The sequence below is a fragment of the Sorex araneus genome, chromosome 1 (assembly GCF_027595985.1).
Source record: "Sorex araneus isolate mSorAra2 chromosome 1, mSorAra2.pri, whole genome shotgun sequence".
In the NCBI taxonomy this organism is placed as follows: Eukaryota; Metazoa; Chordata; class Mammalia; order Eulipotyphla; family Soricidae; genus Sorex; species Sorex araneus.
The window spans coordinates 323,895,321-323,918,962 of NC_073302.1; the positions used below are offsets into that span (position 1 = coordinate 323,895,321).

The following is a 23,642-nucleotide window of genomic DNA, read 5'->3' on the forward strand; positions in this document are numbered from 1 at the left end:
TAGAACAATGACATTGAATACAAAGTGTGTTAACCCACACTCAAGTGTGAGCCACCGGTGGTACATGCTAACTTCAGCATGTGCTCCCGAGTCATTCCTGGCGATGCTCAGGGGAGCATAGTGGGTGCCAGGAACTGAGTAGGGGTCATCTTGAGCAAAGCAAGGGGCTTGCCCCTGTACCATCTACTAGTCTGTTTCCCTACTGCTTATGGACCCCCAACTCCATCTGTCACCGAGGCTGAACCATAATGTAACCTGTCCCTCTCTCTTCTATCCCTACATCAGCTGACAAATAGTCCTTTTGGAAAAAAATGTTTCTCCATCCCTTCAGAGGTGTGCAAAATGGTCAGATGTGTTTTCCAAAAATGCCATTTATTACTTCCAGCCTTCCAAAGGGAGACTCTTGGACTGCACCCAAGCCCAGTGGGGCCCCTGCCCAATCGCCAAGGCACCTGTGCTCTGCCATCACCTCCCTCCGGGGCCCTCATCTCCAACCAGCCACACTCCTCACTGGGCCCTCACACAGCCATTCACACTCTTCCGGCCCTTGGGCCCCCTCTTTCCTTCTCAAAGACTCCCCTTTCCCTTTGGCTCACACCTGGTTCTTTTCCAGAGTTATATGCCCTTTGGTTTTGGTGCCATGTGTGAAAAGGTGATCAAGTGCACACACTCAGGAGTCAGGTGCCCTTGGTCCAAATTCTGTCGCCACCACTCACTGGCTTTGGGAACACAAACAAGTAATAAACTCACTATGCTCAGCTTCCTCATCTGAGATAGGGAGATAATAGCAATCCCTGTTCCTTCGGGGGCTCCTGCTTCAATGCACTAATCAATGTGTGGGGTCCTGCATAGATGCTGGCTGCTGTGGGGGTCAGCCAGTCTACACACTAGCTTCTTAAACTGTGGGTTGAGTCACATGACTGAATGGGGGGAGGGTTACAAAATAAATGTAAGATTTATTATAAGAAAATGTTTGATTGTTATACATATACCTATGATCAAACAAACAATTCTTGGGCAAGTCACCATCTCTAGGACAGTATAAAGGTTAAGGCGCTTGCCCTTGCTTATAGCGATCTGCTCAATCCTCAGCACCTTACATGGTTCCCTGAACACCATGAGGGGTCACTCCTGAGCACAGAGCCAGGAACAGCCCTGAGCACTGCTGGATGTCACTCCAAGTATGTATGCTTATGCACGCGTGCACGCGCGCGCGCGCGCGCGCACACACACACACACACACACACACACACACACACACACACACACACACACACACACTCATGCACATTGCTTTGTGGTATATGACTTTTTTCCACTCCCGATATTTCTCCTGCAAAATGATTCCTTCCCTGCAAGTGCCCCACCTGCCCTTGCCTTGGTCACCCGGAGCCTCCCCAGAGCACAGTGGTACACAGACAGCACGTCTAGGACACTGGGGCCAGCACAGCAGGATGCAGTGAGTGAGACTGAGACTAACAATCTGTCCAATGCTTCTTAATGCTTAGCCCCAAGTCATCTGAGTGAAGTTTCCTCAGGAACTAGGAGAGACCCCAACAAACTGATTGGATCCCTCATTTTTCAGGCCCAAGTGGACCTCCCCAGGGTCACACGCCAGTTAGAGTCAGAGCTGGACAGGAACCCCCGAGAGTCTGGGAAAGAGGGCCTGGCACGCTTCCCAGTGGCCCCAGAGGAAACATGTGTCTGTCACTCCAAACACAGAGCCAATCCCAGCCTTGATGAAGCTAGTTTTTTTGTTTTCTGGGGTTTGTTTGGTGGGAGCAGGAGGGGGGTAATGTCTGGGAGTGCTCCAGGGTTGCTCCTATGGCCATTTCATGGCTTGCTGCTGGTGGTGCTCGGGGCTCCATGAATGCTGGGGATCGCAAGTGCCTTAACGTCTGTACCGCTAGGCCTCAAAGATAGCTTATGGGTGATGGGAAGGTACTGCTCAACACAGATACTCGTCAAAGAAATGTATATAAATACAAGCCATCCATTGTCACAGAATTGTAGCAAAGTCATCTTTCAAATTTGCCAGTCACATGATACCAATATTTAGGGCTAGCAATGGTCTTCGTACGTGTCTGGTCATTCTAATCATTCACACGATGAACAAGCCCAACAGCAATTTTTCTGTGGGTAACATGAAAGAAAACAATACTCCAGTTGCTTTTAGCTGAGTTCACAGCCACACGTTCAGGGCAGCACAGGCGCTGGAGGGGAGCGAGGGATGAGAAGACAATAGGGCAAGCCTCCACCACCGCAGCAGAAACACAACTGTGTGTTACTAAGGTGCTGGCACTCAGCCCCAGTTTGTGTATCCTGCCCACCTGCTGCACCTGGAACGAGGAATTTGCAACAGAGACACACAAAAGCTTCTGTCTTGCCCATGTTTACAAGGTGACTGTTCATCCCAGTGCCCCTCGCAGGGTAAATCTGATTCCTTTCTTTCTGCAGAGACCAGAGGGGTGCTAGGAATTAAGTTCAAGTGGATTTTGCATTTACAAAGGAAAGCAATGTAAGCTCTAGAAAGGCCCCAAACTCCATTGAATCTAGCCTCATCATTTGTAAAATGCAGGGCCCAAGCCAGGTCACCCCAGGTAGCATGGCAATCCCTTGGGGAGATTTAGGGCTCATCTCCCTGGCTCTTCTTTCCACATCGCTCCATCTTATCTCCAAGGTCCAGTTTCCTCCAGCTTAGTAATCAGTCACTCCACCCATCCATTTGCCTGCCCAGCCCTGGCTGGCCACCGCCTTCTTCCGGTCAGTCCCCGTGCACCAAGACTTGACCTCAAGTCACCCATTGGGACTGTGATACTGAATCAGATTTGTGTGTCCATTATTCCTCTGGTTCATAAACTGCCTGTGGTCAGAACCACATGGGGGATGTCTTTTGGGGAAGGTAGATTGTCTTTACCCGTAAATGAGGTTTAACCCTCTCCCTTTCCCTCTCCCTCTCCTGCTTCCCCCTTCCCCTTCCTCCTAACTAACCCTCACCTTCACCCTTACCCTCACCCCCTCACCCCTAATTAACCCTCACCTTCACCCTCACCCTCACCCTCACCCACACCACCCCGCTCTTTCCTTCTCCTCAGTTGAAGACTCTGAACTCATTTGCTGCATCCACCTGAACTTCACTTGGATAGTTGCTCGTGCCTTAGAGTGCCCCCAGCTGCTGCCACCTACCAGGCCATGAGCCACACCGACAAACGGATGAGGACATGGTCTCCTTTCACTCTGGGTTGGGTCACAAGCTGCATGGTCCTGCTTGGCCCAGCTGCAAAGTCCAGTTCTAAAGGGAGCAGGGCTCCTGCAGGAAGGGGCACGAAGGCCCCTTCTTTCCCTCGAAGGCCCCCCCAAGCTAAGAGACAGATGGTGGAGGGTGGGAATAGGTCCTAGAGCAAGAGGACGTGACTGAGGCCCCAGCACTGGAGTGGGGAGTGTCCTAGGAAGTAGGAGGGCTCCACGGAGGAGCTGCAGGCACATTCCAGAAGGCCCTGCTGGCTCACCTGCCCTCTCCCAGCCGGCTCCGGGTGTGGATGTTACTCTTGAGGGAACTGAGCCCCAAAACTGCAAGCCGAGCTCTGGCAGTTTTGTTCTTCTTAAATACAATTTTTTTACAAAAGTGTGATTCTCCACAATTTAACCCAGTGGACATTTCTCCCTTTATCCTCTATCCCTCTTTTTCTTGCTCCCTCCTTTAACATACCTTTTAACAGTTCTATCAATACTGTTTAGATTTAAATACTTGGCAAAACAATAAAAATAAAAGGGGCTGGAGTGATAGCACAGCAGATAAGGCATTTGCCTTGCATGCAGCTGACCCGGGTTCGATTCCCAGAATCCCGTATGGTCCCCTGAGCACCACCAGGAGTGATTCCTGAGTGCAAAGCCAGGAGTAACCCCTGAGCACCGCTGGGTATGACCCAAAAAGCAAAAAAAAAAAAAAAAAAAAAAACTATGATTTTTGCCCACTTAATCTCAGACTTTACTCACAGCATTCTCTCTTTCTCTCTCTCTCTCTCTCTCTCTCTCTCTCTCTCTCTCTCTCTCTCTCTCTCTCTCTCTCTCTCTCTCTCTCTCTCTCTCTCCATATGTGTGTGTGTGTGTTTAACATAGGTTTTCATTCAGTAAACATCATACTGAACATTCAGATTCTTTTTTGTTTTTTTGTTTTGTTTGGGGGTCATACCAGGTTGTGCTCAGGGCTTATTCCTGACTCTGCTCTCAGGGATCACTCCTGGTGATCATCAGGGTACCAGGTATTGAACCCAGGTTGAGTGCATCCAAAGCATATGCCCTACCCACTGTGAAAGTACAAATTCATTTCAATAAAGTTTACTAAATTATCAAAAATAGTTTTGTGATCCTAAGGGGGGTGGGGAATAAACAAAACCATTTTTTGTTTATTGGTATCATATTTGTGGGTCTTAAACTATACTACAAAGTCATCACTGTATCACTGTCATCCAGTTGCTCATTGATTTGCTTGAGCAGGAGCCAGTAATGTCTCTATTCGTCTCCATCACATTCAGGGTCAGGGGAATGAAGCTCATTATTGTTACTGTTTTTGGCATATCGAATATGCCACAGGTATCTTGCCAGGCTCTGCCATGCGTGATTCTACATTGCTCTCTTCCAGGAGCTTTGTTTTATAATCTCTGGATCTTGGCCATTGATGAGATTACATGGTACCAGGGGTGGTTTGTGGGTGTGGCTGCCAAACTACTGGAAAATGAGGGACCTGGGTGGAAGAGGCCCAGTCCTCGTCCAAGTAGGCTTGGAGATCTCAGCCACAGGTTCTGCATACCTGGGTTCCTTTGTCGGTTCCTTCATGGATGAGGCTCATCTAAACGTGTGGAGAGTGGCCTTGAGCATGGCTGTGGCTGGGTTCTGGATGCTTTCGGCTGCCAGGGCTCTGCTTGGGGCGGGGAGGGAAACTGAACCCACCCACCTCTGAGGTGCCCTAGTGAAGACAGTCTGATGCTGGAGCAGGAGATTCTGCGTTGCTCTCTTCCGGAGCTTTGTTTTATAGTCTCTGGATCTTGGCCGTTGATGAGATTACATGGCACCAGGAATGTTTTGTGGGTGTGGCTGCCAAGCTACTGGAAAACAAAGGACTTGGGTAGAGGCGCCCAGTCCTGATCCGAGCAGGCTTGGAGATCTCAGCCACATGTCCTGCATACCTGGGTTCCTCTGTTGGTTTCCTCATGGGTGAGGCTCATGTGTGTGGAAAGTGTGTGGAGAGTGGCCTTGAGCATGGCTGTGGCTGGGTTCTGGAGATTTTCAGCTGCCAGGGCTCTGCTTGGGGCAGGGAGGAAAACTCAACCCACCCCACTCTGAGATCCCTCGGTGAAGAGAAACTGGCACAGGGGCAGGAGGTTCAAATATCACTTATAACACAAATAAATATCACAAATAAAAATCACTTAAATGGGGGCCATGGCATAAGACAAGGGGGCAGCTGGTTTGAAAAAGGACACAGAAGAAACAAAGTCAGAAAGGACAATTGTCAGGGTAAAACAACAAGTATTAAAAATATTCTGTAGAGCAGCAAAGACAAAAGACACTGACTTTTTGTTACCACTGAACTGACATCTTAACACTTTAGTCATTCTGTTAACTATTGTCACTGTATCACTGTCGTCCTGTTGCTCATTGATTTGCTCAAGCGGTCGCCAGTAACATCTCCACTCATCCCTGTCACGTTCAGGATCAGGGGAATAAGGACCATTATTGTTACTGTTTTTGGCATATCGAATATGCCATGAGTAGCTTGCCAGGCTCTGCCGTGTGAGAGTCCACATCGCTTTCTTCTGGGAGCTTTGTTTTATAGTCTCTGGATCTTGGCCATAGATTACATGAGATTGCATGGTGCCAGGGGCAGTTTGTGGGTGTGACTGCCAAGCTACTGGAAAACTGGAGATCTGGGTGGAGAAGGCCCAGTCCTGATCCAAGCAGGCTTGGAGGTCTCAGTCACGGGTTCCTCTGACAGTTTCTTCATGCATGAGGCTCGTCCGAGCATGTGGAGAGTGGCCTTGAGCATGGCTGTGGTTGGGTGCTGGAGGTTTTCAGCTGCTGGAGGTCTGCTTTGGGTGGGGAGGGAGACTCAACCCGCCCCCTCCAAGGGGACCCGGTGAAGACAGCCTGGCGCAGGGGCAGGAGATTCTACAAAGTCATGGTAACAAAAATACCCTGGTACTGGCAGTTTTAACAAAAATAATTATTACAACCATGGAAGAGATTAGTGAGCCCAGAATAAAATCCTGTTTTGTATAGTCAACTTGTATTCAACGACAGAGCTAAATATACATAAAGGAGTACATTTCCAACAAGTTGTGCTGGAAAGCTAGAGAAAAGATCAATGATATCAAACCCCTATCTCACACCACTCAAAAACAATATCACAAAATGTGTCAAAAATCAAAGCATAAGACCCAACACTATAAAACTGTGAAAGAGAAAAGTAAGAAATTTTGGCCTTGTATTGGTCTTGTCCTGACACCTAAAATACAGCAATAAAAGCAAATGCCAATAAATGGGCTACATCAAACTCAAAAGTTTCTCTTCAACCAAAAATCAATAGGTAAGTGGCGGATAAGGGAAGAGAAAAGTCCAGATTCTATATCAGGAGATTATAATCAGCATGTACAAGAATCTCACTAACTCAAGGTGAAAAAAAAAATTCAATTTGAAAACAGGTCGAAAAACTCAGTCAGCATTTGTCCAGAGAGAACAGCCAACTGGACATAGGAAAAGGTGATCAACAGCACTAGCCATTAGAAAAGGTGATGAAAGCCACAAGAGATGCCACTGCCTCCTAGCTAGAAGAGCCATCATCATAGAGACAACAGGCTCCTGGAAAGAGGGAGGACAAGGCATCCCTCCGCATCCCATCCACTACTGAAACAATATGGAAGAACCTTTAAAAAATTGGGGGGAGAGGGAAAGTGAGGGAGTGTGTGTGTGTGTGTGTGTGAGAGAGAGAGAGAGAGAGGGAGAGGGAGGGGAAGGGGAGGAGGAGGAGAGAGATAGAGAGAGGGAGAGGGAGGAAGAAGGGGGAGAGAGGGAGAGGGGGAGGAAAGGAGAGGGGGAGGGGAAGGTAGAGGAGGGAGAAGTGATAGGGGAAGGGAGAGGCAGAAGAAGAAGGAGAGAGAAGGGGGAAGGGAGAGGGAGAGAGAGAGGGAGAGAGAGAGAGAGAGAGAGAGAGAGGGAGAGGGAGAGGGAGAGGGAGAGGGAGAGGGAGAGGGAGAGGGAGGGAGAGAAGTGCCTGCCATAAAGCATAAAGGCAGACTGTGGAGAGGTGGTTGGTGGGGGAGGGATACTGAGGGCAGGAAGTGTACACTGGTGAAGGGATGAGTGTTGGGACATTGTATGACTGAAACACAATCATGAACAACTTTGTAACTGTATCTTACAGTGATTCAATTTTTTTTTAATGGGGGCCATTGGCTTCCACTGCATGGCTGGCAGCCCAGGCACCTCTCCTGGCAACTCCTGGCCCTGACGTGCATCCCAGAGAACCCAGTGGTTGGGCCCAGCAGTGCAGGGCTACTCAGGTCCAGCAGTGCTACATCCTGCAGCGCTGGGAGCTACAGGGCAATCCTTAGTGGTGCTCAGGGGTGCCACGCAGAACCAGAAGCTGAGCTCTGGGGCCTTGTTTAAGCCAGACAGGAGCTCTAGTCCTTTAAGCTATCTTTCCCGCTTCTCCTAAAACATTGGTCTGTTTTATTTTTAGAGTCAAACCTGGTGGTGCTCAGGGGCTACTCCAAGCTCAGTACTCAGAGAGGCTGCTCACGTGGTGCTCAGCAGCCCAATTGGTGCTGGGAAGCAAGCCCCGGTCTTGTCCAGGCAAAGCATGTGTGCTAGCCCATTGGGCTAGCTCTCTGCCTCCCCATCCTAAAACTATTTTAAGTAGACGTGTAGTCTAGCCATTCCGCCTCCAGAATTTCCCAAAGGAACTCAAAGGAACTCAGGATTTTGACAAGTTATCTACATTCCCACATTTATCACATTACTCAGCCATGAGAGAGGAGGATATCCTGGAGTTCGCGACATGGATGAACCTGGAGCATATTATGCTCACTGAGATAAGTCAGAGAGAAAAAGAAAAGCACTGGGTCGAACTTAAAAAAATAGGAGAGTAGGGTCAGAGAGTGCAGCAGGTAAGGCCCTCTGGGTCAGTCCCTCGCACTGCATAAGGCCCCTTGAGCACCATCAACAGTGACTCCTGAGCACAGAGCCAAGAGTCAGCCCTGAGGACCCAGTGGTGTCAATGAAGCATTCTTCTAAAATGAGAGTGAATAAGTGCTGAAGAAATAGTACATGGTTAATTAAGAGTCGCTTGCCTTACATGTGACTGATCCTGGTTCGATCCCTGGCATCACATATGGTCTCCTGAACACTGCCAGATCTGTCCCCAAGTCCCCCTCACCCACACAAACCAGAGTTAACAGAAAACACTTTCCCCAAAATGATAAAATGTGCCACCACCTGTTTAAACTCTTTGATAATCAACTGCCAAGAGAAGCGTATTTGAGATCCATAAATCTGTAGATTTGTGAGCACTTCTAGCATTATAACACAATTCCTGAAAAAAAAATAGCTATTTACTTGTGGTTTACTTCCTTCGGGTAAAGTGTTGTGAACAAAAATACTGGAGTATGTGGTGCCCGGTGCTTACTGACATGACCTCATTCCCTTCTGACAACACAATGAGACTGATTCTGCTAGTGCTCCCCACCCACGTCCTGAACAGAATAGAGCTGTGTTTTTCTGCACCCCAAACACAATCAGAATGTTGAGTATACCCAGAAAAGTCATATTCTGCTGCCCTCTGGAGACTAAGAAAATCAATCTTGAGGGTTCTGATCCTGGTGCCATTGAGTGTGGGGAGAAAATGCTCCCCATTTAAAACTGGTTATTTAATGCAATTCTTTTGGGGGAAGGAGGTAAAAATGCACTTGAAACTTTGGCTTCAGGATATGCTTTTGATTTTCCACTGTGAATTAGTTCAAATGGGACCACCGGGTAAGCTGGAAGGCAAAAGAAGCGTGCCTGGTTGTTCACAGATAAATGGCAAATTTTATATCTCTTTTGACCAACGGCCAATAAAATTAAAGGTGAAAAAAAGGTATCTTTTTCAGTACAACCACAAAATCTAGTCCACAATAATTTCCAAAGTCTGTGTGGATTCTTTTTCAACAGTGGGAGTCTTTTGTTTATAAACACATCTAAGTCTCTTCCTTTCTCTCTTAAAATGTCTCCAGATCACCCTGCCCGAGTTGCTGGAGAGGAGGATTAGCTGGCCAGGAGCCCGCTGGCTGTTTCAGGGACCCACCCTCCCTTTGTGCTGTCTCTGGGTGGAGTGAGCTGCTGCCCACAGAGTCAAATGAAAACCCAGATGCCTTCCCTTCTCCCCAGACGCTGTTTGCTTTCAGAGGCACTAGCCAACAGAGAGCTCTCCTGCACCCACCCATTCTTCCCAACTGACAGATCTTGACTGAAAAACTACAACATCCCACCAGACACCTCAGAGATATCCTGAAAGACAATGCCTAGAGCCTGATTTACACAGGTGCGGGAATCTATGAGCCTTGTCTGTTTATCCCACTGCAAGAATTTCTCAGAGCCTCCCTCAAATCTCCAGTGTGGATTTATATTTAATCCATCTTCCCAGTCACTTCGTCTCAGTCTCTTCTTACTTTCCTCCCTGGCTCAGCTTTGTGCCCAGAATATCTTGCTCCTAACTCTGGGAGTGTGTTCTGATGAGGTTGGAAAAGGAGGGTTGCCAAAGAAGATAGAAATAGATCATGTTGATGGGTCAGCAGAGGTTGACCAGATGTCCAGAATATTCTCCTATTAATGTTGCTTTTATTATCAACAAAATCAAAGCAACTCTTCCAACATTCTCACGGGGCCGGGGGATGGCTCAGTGAGCCCTAGCACTGTATTTCCCTTGGGTTTTCCACACTGCTGGGAATGCCCCTCCACCCCCAACAAATAAATTAGTTTTTTAAATTGTGAGATCCAATAACTGCTCATAGACACTAGTTTGATGAAAACAAGGAACAGGGTAGTCATATCTTTCTTTTTTTAATTTTTTAAATTTTATTGAATCACTGTGAGATAGTTACAAGCTTTCATGTTTGGGTTACAATCTCACAATGATCAAACACCCATCCCTCCACCAGTGCACATTCCCCACCACCAATATCCCGGGTATACCCCCCCCCTTTCCCATCCTCCCCCTGCCTCCATGGCAGGCAATATTCCCCATACTCTCTCTCTACTTTTGGGCATTATAGCTTGCAACACAGACACTGAGAGGTCATCATGTTTGGCCCATTATCTGCTTTTGGCACACATCTCCCATCCCAACTGGTTCCTCCAGCTATCATTTTCTTAGTGATCCCTTCTCTATTCCATCTGCCTTCTCCCCTCACTCATGAAGCAGGCTTCCAGCTATGGGGCAATCTTCCTGGCCCTTGTATCTACTGTCCTTGGGTGTCAGCCTCATGTGATGTAGGGTGTACATATCTGAGCCTGGGAAGCTAAACTGTTCTGCTAAGATAGTGTAAAGTGATGACACTCATACCATGCTCAGTTGGGAGGTACAACCCCATGCTGCATTTCCTGTGACCCTCCACTCATAAAGGCTATACATCACAACTCACAATTGTGCTCATATTTTATTGTGAATTTCTCCACTTGGTTACCCAGGCCCTTCACATCTGACTCCTCCATCATCTCCCCTTGGTTCTCTGTCCTTCCTCTTCCATTTTCCACCCACAAAGCTCCAACATACTTAACCTTTTCTCTGCAAAAGGCAGGATTCCTTTTCTCCTTCTGGGATTTCCTCACAATCTTCTCCTATTGCCTTCATTATTTTGTAAGCCCTTCCCTGACCTTGTCCTTGTGCTAGCAAGGCACTGCTCACAGACCAGCCTCTCACTGTAACGGCCTGCACATGCTGAGGTCATGTCTGGCTGGCTCCCCATGGCAGCCCCAGCAGCTACCTCACATAGGCCCTAAACCAAGTCCATGCTAAAGAAAATAACCAATGTTAAAGAAAATAATCAGAGGACATAGGAACTAAATACTTTCTTTCTTTTATTTATTTTTTTGGCTTTTGGGGTCACACACAGCGATGCACAGGGGTTACTCCTGGCTCTGCACTCAGGAATTACTCCTGGCAGTGCTCGGGAGCACCATATGGAATGCTGGGAATCGAACCCGAGTCAGCCGCGTTCAAGGCAAACGCCCTACCCGCTATACTATCACTCCAGCCCTCAGGAATTAAATTCTTGAGGAAAGGTGGGAAAGGAGATGAGGAAAAGGGGAAATCAGGAGGAGATGGAACAGATGGAGCAAGTAAAACAGAGCATTCAGTAAATGCTGACAACTACGCTCAGAAAATAGCCGTGCTGTTTCTGATCTCAAGAGAGAGCAGAGACCTGCACAATCTGAGATGAACTGTCTGGAATTTTTTTTTACCTTCCCTCCATCAATGTCCCCAGTTTGCTACTCACCCCCCAAGCCTGCCCCTTTAGCACACACAAAATAGTTTATAGTGCTTGATGTAATACAAACTTGAACATAAAATTACTCTTGGCACTTAAAAATAGACAAATCAGGGGCTGGAGTGATAGCACAGCAGGTAGGGCATTTGCTTTGCACGCGGCCAACCCGGGTTTGATTCCCAGCATCACATATGGTCCCCTGAGCACCACCAGGAGTGATTCCTTAGTGCAGAGCCAGGAGTAACCCCTGTGCATCGCTGGGTGTACCCGGAAAGCAAAAAAAAAAAATAGACAAATCAGCATCTGAAGACACAATCTCCCCTGACAGTTAGGGTTAGCCTCTGAGGACGCAAGTCTATTGTTCAACACGCCCAGTAGGGCTGGGCAGAGAGCTGAGGAAGTGGAGCACTGGCTTGGTATGTGTCAGGGCCCCGAGTTAAAATCTGAGCCCCTGCTCCTGAGCACTGCCTTTATTCAAACAAACAAAACCCAGTGCTCAGGAGGCGAGACCCAGCCAAACTCTGTGCTGCCACCAATGAGCTGATCCATGTGGGGCACAGAAATGTACAAATGCCAGCCCCCATCTTTTTGTTTGTTGGGAGACAAAATTCTGTCTTTTTGAAAAATAATGTTAACACATTATTACAAGGAGCCTAGAACGAGGAATGAACCCCTGGTATAAGCGTGCGATTGTTTTAGCCAGTCCTCGCTGACTTGAAAGCTTGCTTCCCAGGGAAGGAAGTGGCTGCAGTGCACGGCTGAAATCTGCCATCTAGTGGGGTTCCTCGCCAAATCAGAAGAATCCCAAGAGCCGGCAGCAGCATCTTGGCTCTGTCCTCTCTGGAGGCTTAAGTCCACCCTTGAGGGGAAAAGGATCGTCTCCTGACATGGCTTGCCTCTCCAACTTAATGCACTGCATGGGTGTTCTGGCGATTAACTCCAGCTAAATGCCCACCGCTTTCCTTGAAAAGCCATTTCAGCAAGAAACTCACGCACTCTGTGAGTCAGTAGCTCTTTGCTAGTTCTGCTTTGAGTCTTAACTTTCAAGAGCAGGTCTCCTAGTCTTGCGCCGAGAAAGCGAAAAGCAGAAAGCAGATGCCAGTGCTGCTTCCCTCCCCTGAAGCCAGGCACCCCTGCAGGCAGTAGCTCCACGCCAGAGCAGGAGCCTGGACTTGAACTCACACTGCTGCTCACCAGTGTGTCACCCTGGACCAGTCTTCAAACCTCTAGGATTTTGTTTCCTTCTTTTAATTTTTTTGGGGGGTCACACCTAGCGATGCACAGGGGTTACTCCTGGCTCTGCACTCAGGAATCACCCCGGCAGTGCTCAGAGGACCATATGGGATGCTTGGAATTGAACCCAGGTCAACCACGTGCAAGGCAAATGCCCTACCCACAGTGCTATTGCTCCAGCCCCTCTTTATATTTTTTTAACAAATAAATAAAAAAGAGGACAGGGGGGTGGTGGCTTGGGCATGGGAAAATAATATAGGGAGTTTGGTTTGCCTACAGCTGACATGGCTTAATTCCTGACACTCCATTGGTTCCCCAGTGCACTGTCAAGGAACATTCCTGAGCACAAAGCAAGAAATTTCCCCTGAGCACTGCCAGATGTGGCCCCCAAGTCCAATAGAACTTCCTTTCCACCCCCACCCCCCCTAAAATGGCATTAGCACAATAATTACAAAGGTCTGCTGTGGCTGTGCAGGTTACTGAGCTGGTCCCTGTCCTCAGAGACATGAGCCTCATGAACTCATGGTCCTGACTTTGCACCCATTTTGGTTCCCACAGCAGACTCCCAGGCCAGGCAGGGCTGGGCATTGCCGGGGAAATGCCCAGTGAAGGGGGCAGACCCCATCTTTGTCAGACTTGCTGTCTCGAGAGCTGCTGGGGGAGTGAGGGGGGGCACCCAAAGAACATGTCACTGTGGATCAAAAGAGGGCAGTTGCGCTTATCCCCTTGAGTATGGGTTACCCTCCTCTCCCCAGAAGCTGCCCAAGGACATGTGTTTCCCTGAGACAAAATTACTGTAAGGACTATCTGGACAGTGCATGTAATTGTACCCAGTTCAAGCTCCCACATAAGCAGTTCAGAATGGGGATGAGGAGAAAGGAGCAGAGAATGTCTTGCAGCCAAAGACAAAGCCTCTTCTTCGTTGCTTGGTCAGCACTGCCACCTCCTGGCAAGGCGGGCTCTGTCTTTTCTATTGTCATTCCTGGTCCTCCAGGTACCGGCAGTGCCAGACAACCTCCTGAACTGTGACCCAACATGAGAGACCCTAACATGAGACAAAGATTTCGGGGAACAGCAACAGCCACCCTGGTGATATGTCTCCTGTAGGGGAGAGGGCTGAGAGCCAGGAAGACTCCTGAGCACAGAGGAATCCAAGGGTGGGTCAGTGCAGTCACTGCAGGATAAGGAGGGAGACTGGCTCATCTTGAGTTCATCTGGGCTTAGAGCATGGACCCTGAGAGAGAGGTGAGGTGGGGCAGGAAGCAAAGGCAGGGGACAGGCTGTGCGCAGCCCTGTGGGCCACGGTAGTAGTTTGAGTGGAAGAGCAGGGGAGCACTGCAGCTAGATGTGCCACCAGATGTGCTTTGATGAAAGCGCTGAGAGCTGATGGAGGTTGAGATCTGGTCTGAACCTGAGTGGTGAAAGGTGGGTTGTATTGATTATTGCTGATGGCCAAGTAAGAGATTCCGGTCACTACCTGATGGAAAGAAAAGTTTCAAGGGCTACAGAAACGACTCCAAAGACTGGACAGAGACGCACAAACAAATCTCTGAGCAGCTTGCTTCAGAGATGCCTCTGGACTTTGCCATAGGCCACTTTCGCCAGTCTACTCCAGACGGGGGCAGGTGCTGTCCCTCTCTCTGCCCCCTAGGAATCCTGGTGGCCGCCCTCTTCCAGAACTCAATGAGAAGCCCAGGTACATGGGAGCAGTAATGTAAAACGCCAGTCCTCGCAGAACAAGGGAGGACCTGGTCCCTCTCCTCCCCCCCCAGCCAATGGGACCCTGAGAAGACTCCCCATGAGCTGCTCCCAGCTACTGAGCAGCTTGCCGCAGAGATCTCTCCAGACCCTAATTATTAAAATTTTAGAATTCCAGGAGAGCGGCTGTGCAACATCATATGCTATTCATAACAAGCAATACAAAACAAATGGTCTAGCATTGCCTTTTCAGCGGGTTTGAGTGGTGGTGGGAGAATTCCAAATAATAATGGTGGGATTGGTATTGAAATATTGAATGTAATTAAAGTAGAGAGTATTGTGGAAATTGCCACAAAGGCAGGAGAAGGGTTGGAATGGGGCCGGGGGGATACTGGGGATTTTGGTGGTGGAAGATGTGCACTGGTGAAGAGATGGGTATTTGATCATTGTGTTACCAAAACTCCAACATGAAAACTTTGTAACTATCTCACAGTGATTCAATTTTTAAAATTTTAAGTAAATAAATAAATAAAATTCAAATTGATCTGGCAACCCTAAAAAAAAAAAAAGGCTGGAGCACATGCTGTGAATGTGGGAAGCCTGGGTTCAATCCCTGGCTCACCTCGTTGTCATCTGAGCAGGGCCAGGAGTGGTCCCATTCCCCACCAAAGTAGGACAGTTATCTCACGAGGGCATGGTGGTTGGCTGGACGTGAAAGTAAAAAGGAGGGATGTGTAATGGCGATTTCCAGGCCCTTGGTCAAGGATAATGGGGAGTTTGGAGCTGTTTACTAATTCATGCTGTTTACTAGCAGAAGGGTACAGATGGCCAGGTGTGGAGGAAGCTCAGTTTTAGATGACTGCATTTAAAGAAAGCCAAGCAGTTGAGCAGGAGTTTGAAAGTTTTGGTGGAGAGCTTAGAAAGAAAAAAACAATGGCGGATTGCATTTGCAGGAAGGAGCATGGAGGAAACAAACAGCAAGGAGCCTAGAGGAGGAGAGAGTGTAAAGATGGTGAAGGAAACTGTAAGTAAGAGCCAGGTGTCTACAGACAAATGGAAAACTGCTCATCATCTATTGCCAGGGAAACGTGAAATAAACTTATAACGGCAACAATGGGGAGAATGGTCAGTATCAGAGGTTGGAAATAACATGTGTTGGCAGGTGTGCAGAGAAGTACGGCCCCATAAATACATCGATTTTGTGCATAGAAACTAGTACAGCTATCCGAGAACTCAGTATGGAGATTCCTTTTAAAAATTAATAGAATAATCTTGGAAGAGATGCCAAGCCAATGCAACTCCCGACTACTCTGGTCTTTGGGCTAAAGCTCTGGGGTCTTTTCAGAGTGGGAGCAGGAAGACAACCCCAACCCCTCAAGAATCATCCTAGTTCTACAGTTCTTGGATCACATGACTATATACACAAGTGCTCAACACCTCCAAATCCCATAATACCGATAGCTCAATAGGAGCACAGCAAATTAGACAGAAAGTAGCATAGAAGCCCACTAAGCTCAATAAATGAAAACAATAACACAAAAGGCTCAGCTAGCAACAAATAGATCAATAAAACTTCAATGTCTTTGCACGGCAAAGCCTGGCAAGCTACCCATGGTGTATTAAGTATACCAAAAACAGTAACAGCAAGTCTCACAATGGAGACATTACTGGTGCCCGCTTGAGCAAATCAATGAGCAACAGGATTAATAACACCATTGTGAGACAGAACAATTTTCACAAGTTTTCTTTTACTGAAGTATATTTTTGATAACTCCTTTTACCATTTTGTTGTAACAAAGCAATATAAAATAAGTTATAAGTTTGTGCCTTCTAAGAGGGTAGTAATTTAAGAAAAATAATTTTGTGCCCATTTAGATGGCAAGCTTGGGGGGTGTGGAAGCTGGAGACAAAAATGGTGGAGGGAAGGTCACCTTGGTGGTGGAATTGATGTTGGAACACTGAATGCCCAAAACAACTGTATTATGGACAACTTTGTGAGCCATAATGTTTAAATAAAGTTGGGGGGGAATTAAGAATAGGGATCTGGTGAGATAGAACAATGGACTAACCTTTTCTACTATGTCTTTTTCAGGAATGGACTTTTTGACATGATCACTAAACCTCTAGGGAGACCAAAAAACCATACTCTCAGTTCTGATATATACCCAGCTCTGTGCTCAGTGCTAAGAGTCTGGTGACCCAAAGGAAACTGAAATTTACTCTCCAGGGGCAGGGGCTCTCCTGAGGAGGGTGGGCCCTAACTCCAGGGTACAAAGAACCAATAATATGAAAGAGTGGGACAGGGGCTGGATGAGCCTCCTTGGATGCTATAGACTTGGGCTTCTCATTCTTTTCCCTCCTGTGGTGGTTTCCTTCTGGCATTACTTCCTTCAGGTACCTCCCTTCCAGCCAGCTGGCCCTTGTGGGGCTATGTCATGCTCTTCCTTTATGCAGACTTCACCTGTGGTCCCCTTAGAATATTCTGGGTTTCCCCTAGGGGTCTTAAGGTCCCTGGTGGAGAAATGTTGTTTCAGAGTAGAGTTTCTTAAACTCCCACTCATAGCTCTTCTTTGCACAAGACATTTTTATATAACCCCTGAATATGGGTGTATAAAATAGGTATACTTGTCAAATATGCACTGATAATAAATAAAATAATAAAATAAGTTTTATTATTTATAAGTTTCCTAAAAATGAATTTCTTTAGGATGATAAATTCTAAAGAAAATTATTTTTAAAAAGTATTTAAAAGTCACACGGGGGCTAGAGTGGTAGTATAGTTGGGGAGGGTGCTTGCGTTGCATGCAGATGACCTGGGCTTGGTCCCTGGCACTCCTTGTGGTCCCCTAAATCTCTTAGGAGTGGCCCCTGAGTGCACAGCCAGGAGTAAGACCTGAGCAAAGACTGCTGTGAATCCCCCCAAAGAATCATACAACCCCAATTGGCCCCCAGTTAGGAATCTAGGCTCTGTATGAGGGTCTTGAAACTTTCCAGTCCTCAGGCCAGGTTAATCTTCCTAACCCCAGCAGGGTCCTAATCTCGTCGTTACCTTTGGATCATGACAGCATTGTCCATGATCATGCCCTCAACTTATAGTTGAGTATTGTGGTGCTTTGGCCTGGCCCATTTCGATGCCAGGGTAGCTCACAGCTTGCCCTGGGTTCATTCCGTCCCTCATCGGGACCCTGCTTTTGGGGTGCTAAGAAAACAGATGCCCAGGAGTAAATATTATTGGAGCCAATCAGCTCCCAAGTTACAAAGCATATTATTAACTGTCTTCCTGTGTCCATACAGAAAGGCCATTGCTCTAAGGTGAATTAAGTTCCCTGCGGCAAGGCTAAAAGGACAAACCCCATGTTATCCTACACTTTCCTATTCTTAATCCTTTCTGCTCTGAGAAAGGTGACACAGACAAGTGTAATCAGAAACCCCTAGCTTCACAGCACAATTCAATTGAATTCAGTTTTTGGCGGTTGTACATTCCGAAAACTTTTCCTGTTGCCATCTTGTTTTGTTTTGTTTTGGGGTCACACCCAGCAATGCTCATGGGTAACTCCTAGCTCTGCACTCAGGAATTACTGCTGGCAGTGCTCAAGGGACAGCATGAGATGCCGGGGACCCAACCCAAATCAGCACATACAAGTGCCCTAATGCTTAACTCTAAGTTAAGAGCTTGGTCATAGATAAATTCTGTCATGATCCAAAAAGTAATAACTAGATTTGGACCCTGCTGGGGTTAGGAATGATTGATCCAGCCTGAGCACTGTAGTCTGAGTCTGTGGTGAGGTATCTTCAGGAGAGGCACCCTACAAGTCTAAAAGTGTCTATTACTGTGTCTGTACAGAATGGCAAATATTCAGAAGTAGAATTGAAGATGTGAATTAAGTTGCTGGTCTAAGGAGAGGAGAAACACATTTTTTTAAACTTTTAAACTAGTGGCATTCTTTCTTTTTTATTTTTTCAACTTTTTAAAATTTATTGAATCACCATGAGATAGCTACAAGCTTCCATGTTTGGGTTACAATCTCACAAGATCAAACACCCATCCCTCCACCAGTGCACATTCCCCACCACCAGTATCCCGGGTATACCCTGCCTTTTCCACCCTTTCCCTGCCTCTAAGGCAGACAATATTCTCCATACTCTCTCTCTACTCTTGGGCATTATAGCTTGCAACTCAGACACTGAGAGGTCATCATGTTTGGTCCATTATCTACTTTCAGCATGCATCTCCCATCTCAACTGGTTACTCCAGCCATCATTTTCTTAGTGATCCCTTCTCTATTCCATCTGCTTTCTCCCCTCCGCTCATGAAGCAGTCTTCCAGCTATGGGGCAATCCGCCTGGCCCTTGTATCCTGTCATTGGGTGTCAGCCTCATGTGATGCTACCTTACATTCCACAAATGAGTGCAGTCCCTCTATGTCTGTCCCTCTCTTTCTGACTCATTTCACTTAGCATGATACTCTCCATGTTTATGCATTTATAAGCAAATTTCATGACATCATCTCTCCTAACAGCTGCATAGTATTCCATTGTGTAGATGTACCAAAGGAGAAACACATCTTAAGGGCCGTTGTGCCCTTGTGGGCTGCAGGTGGTTGGGAAGGCTGGAAAAAACATTTTGACTGTGATTCCCATGGGGAGGTGTGGCTGGGGAGAGAGAGAAGAAAAAGAGCGGCTGTGGGGAGGAAGGGGAGAAGATCGAAGGAGAGACACAGAGATAGAAGAGAACAAGAGATTGGGGGGATACACACAGAAAGAGACAAAAGGAGGAGTAGGTTGAGACAGAGATTTGAGGAAGATGAGGAGGAGAGAGACAGACGGTTACAGAGAGACAGAGACAGAAGAGGACAGGAGATCGTGAGAAACACCGAGATAGAAGGCTGAGAGCTGAGAGTGAGAGTGGCTGGGAGACTGGAGAGCAGTCACGGAGAGAGGAGTAAGCGAGTTAGAGAGAGGGTTGGCGAGAGTTGGGAGAGACTTAATAAACGGCAACTAAGCAGCAACCAGCTTGGCCCTCGTTCTTCCTTCATCTGTCCAAGGCAATGGCTGTCTCAGGTGAGAAAGCAGTTCGAGAGCACCGAACACAGGCGGCAAGAGAACCACTGGGAGAGCCCACGAACATCCTTTCCTGTGCAAACCCCAAGCGAAGAAGTTTACACAGCTCCGCATGAGGGAATTTCACAATACCCAATGGAATATTACTTGGCCACAAGAAAAGTTGAAACCATACAGTTTATTACATGGATGTATCTAGAGGGGATCACGCTGAGTGAAGTCAACCAGAAGAACAGATACAGAATGATGTCTCTCAGTAACACCTAAGGACAGTAGAGACAAGGGCCCAGGGGGTTACTCCACAGTTTGGAAGCCTGCCTGATGAGCTGGGAAAAAAGGCAGTTGGGATAGAGAAGGTATCACTAAGTCAATGATGGTTGGACGGATCACTCAGGATGGGAGACGTGTGCTGAAAGCAAACTAAGGACCAAACGTGATGGCCTCTCAGTATCTGTTGCAGACCATGATGCCCAAAAGCAAAGAGAGAGTAAGAACGAAGGTGCCTGTCACAGAGGCAGTGGGTGAAATGGGGTTGAAGTGGCAGGAGGGATAGTGGGAACATAGGTGGTGGAAAATGTACATAATGGAGGGATGGGTGTTCGATCATTGTATGACTGGCAATCATGAAAGCTTTGTAACTGTATCTCGTGGTAATTCGATAAAAAAAATTTAAATAAAAAATATGATGTCTCTCATAAATGGAATGTAAAGAAACACAGTAGCAGAATAACAAATTTGCAAAAGCAATAAAATCTGAGAACAGATCTATGAAATTGAGCTTATCACGTGCGGGTGTGAGGCGGGGCGGGGGTGGCGGGGAGAGGGAACTGATGGCAGAAGTGATGTTGGAACAGTGGTCCCTAAAACCCTATCAGCAACAGCACTGCAAATCATGGCGTCTAAAATAAAAAGCAGGAAGTCTTGGGAGCATCCATACATTAAACCAAAACAGATAAATAAAATATGCAACGAACAATTAGTCACAACTGTGGAGGTGACAGAGAAATCAGGAAATTACAAAAAGGAGTGATGAAAGGAGAGTGACATAATGCACATCTGCCACGCCGAGGTTGTTTTTTGAAGCTACTCCACTTCACTCAACTTTACAACCAGTGAAATCCCACTCAGCAGAGCAGCAACCTAACACCTGGATTTGGGGTAACCCGGAGGCTGGGCACCGGGCTTTTAGGATCAGAGACATGCTGGCAGATCCCGGGTTCCCAGGGGTGACTTTGTCTGACCTGCACGAAGACTTGCCCCTTCTGCATGCTCTTTCTTCACCCAGAGCTTGTCAGTTATCTCTGGGAACAGTTCCCCCGGCCAGACTGCTATCCTGATTTTTATTTGCAGATAAAGTTCAAATTCATGGCTGTGAGAATTCTATGACACTGTTTATTAAACCTTTGCCCTGGCACTTACAGATAAGGTGGCCTTTATCATCACATTCCAGAGAGAAACTGGCTTTGAGAGAATCTACTGACCAAAGAGCACTTTTGTTGGTGAGAAGCAGACAGGACACTGGCTGTGCCAAGTAGTTTTCAACCAATTTAAATAAATAGAAAGGTCCTGCCAGTGCCCCCACAAAAATTATTGCCACTTAATTGCCAGTGATTTTTGATTCTTGGTCCTTAGACCAGTATCAGGCAGCTGGTAAAAATATGTAGGCAAATTCAGATGGAGATTGTAGAAAATATTGATGTTTTATAGGATATAGAATATATGTAGAATAAAAATATTCGAGAATCCCATCATACTCATTCAAAGAAGGAAAAACCAAGTTGATTAAATAAATTAAAATATTTTAAGTGTTTAAAAAAAAGAAAAAGAAGAGGTTGAAAATGACCTTCAGTCTCCCCTCCCTGTTCCAGAAATTGCTCCCCCTTCTGGTCAGAAGATGAAACTGTACAAACGGGGAAGCACATGCATTCAGTTCCATTTACCAAAATTGGTGAAAATGACCAGGTTTTGTTGAAAGCATTCCTGAGCAGTTTCCAACCCCATAGTTGACAGGAGGCTGGAAAAAACTGTTCCTGGAGAAAAAAAAAATTGGGATGAAAGCTTCTCTGTCTCCCGAGGCACAGCGTTCTGGGAAAGTTGTCAAGAGCTGATGCATTATGTCTCTAGTGTCAAATAAATTGTGACTTTTTTTCCTTTGTGATTGTCGGTAGATGTTTTTCACATTTTCCACATTTTTTGAAGTCCTGAGAGAGCCACATCTGTCTTTACTTCATATAAAGCCCTCACTGTTCTTTGAAAGAATTCTATTTAATGTTAAAAGTAAATTTTTCCAGCTTCTGGCTATTTATCATTAATTCACTTTAATCTTTAAGATTTTTTTATATAACTAATACAACTTGGGAAATAATTCTAGAAAAAACTGAATCTTCAAGAATGAGGTCACCTAAGTTTGGGATACTTTGTATAAGATGGAAAGGAAGGTGGAAGGAAGGAAGGGAGGAAGGGAATAAGCAAAGGAAGGAAGGAAAGAGGAGAGAAGGAAGGAAATAAAGTATGGATGGAAGGAGGGAAAGAAGGAAGGAAATAAAGTATGGATGGAAGGAGGGAAAGAAGGAAGGGGGAAGCACAAAAAATGGAAGGAGTAACGAAGGGAAGGAGGAAGGAAGAACCTCAAATGGGTTCAAAATCCACCCAACACTTACTACCTAACCTACCAGCAGTTTCAATCTCTCACCAAAAACATATTTTAAACTAATAAGTCTGCAGTTTGAGGTCAGTGTTAATGAAATAATCATCAAGATAGAAACTCCCCTGCCTTCTCTAGAAAAGGTGGCTTTATTAAAATAATATTCTTTTCCTTTTGCTAGTCACTTGGTGAGTCTCTTTCAGATGATTAAATCCCCATTTTGTGAAAGTTCTTTGTAGATCCTTTCTACTGCTTGATAGGATCTAGCCTAATTTATTACTCTTATAATCATTGTATAAGGCCCATTAGATTTCAACATTATTCAGATTAATCTTATTTTTATTGTAACAAGTTCAAAGAAAAGGCTACCTGTCCAGAGTAGTTTAAATGAGATTGATTCTACTTTTTGGAAAGTAGAATAGCCAGGAGCTAGCTCAAAGGGCTGTATCTGATGCCTTAAACACTGTAGACCCCATGGTCCCCTGCCTGGCACCACATTCTACCCCCACGTCCAGCACTGCCTGGGTTAGTCCAGGTGGCCTCACACAACACCAGGCCCAAGAACTGAACTATCAGGTCCTCACAGCTGGGCTGAATCGAACCAGGAGTGGGCCCCCGGTTCCCTGAGCTCTGCCTAAATGTATTCAACTCTGCTTTCCATACATTGCATATGAAATGTAAATGGTGGGGTGTGGGGGTGGATATACTGAGGACACTGGTGGTGTGCATTGGTGGAGGGATGGGTGTTCGATCATTGTACGCCTGAATCTCAAACAAGAAAGCATTGTAACTCTATCTCATGGTGATTCAATTAAAAAAAAAGTAATGTGGAGTTCATGCCCAATTCAACCAGCGTAATCAATGTCTAAATAAATAGCAGTACTCCTACATTCAAAGCAAAACAAAACAAATGTAAATGGTAGCCCTTAACCCAAGTACACACTCACACTTATACACACACACACACACATGTGCACATGCAACATGGAGTTAAAAACAGGAAAAATTATCGTATTTTCTTACTCATCACTCCTCCTCCAACCAATAAGAACTCCACTCTGCTTATCTCTGGAAGTCAGAGGGTATCTTCAGAATAAAATGTGAAAGGTGTTCAAATTCAAAGTTAGAGACAAGAAATATTACTTGCTCACAAATTTCCACTAATTTATTCTCTAAGATTTATGAGAAACAGGGAAAAGATAGATATAAAAGCGAATACTAAGAGCTCAGCTAAGAACCAATGGAAAACACCATCTTGAATAAAAGACGGGAAGAGTGAGTGGAGAGTGGTCAGCGGCAGGATCTGGGGCTGGGGGCTCTGGATGCAGACTTAGGGTATTTCAGAAAGTGATATCCAAGCTGAAGTTAGCAAGTGAAGAGGGGCTCAGACAAAGCAGTAAGTTTTATTTCCCCTTTGGCTATTGGGCCACACCCAGTGGTGCTCAGAGATTACTTCTGGCTTTGCAATCAGGAATCACTCCTGGA

General features: G+C 46.4%; 1 protein-coding gene across 1 annotated transcript in view; it reads right to left on the reverse strand.

Annotated features, from left to right (window-relative positions):
• PDGFRL (platelet derived growth factor receptor like) overlaps positions 1-23,642 on the reverse strand; it is a 48,148-nt gene that overhangs the window by 12,803 nt on the left and 11,703 nt on the right. The window lies entirely within an intron of this gene.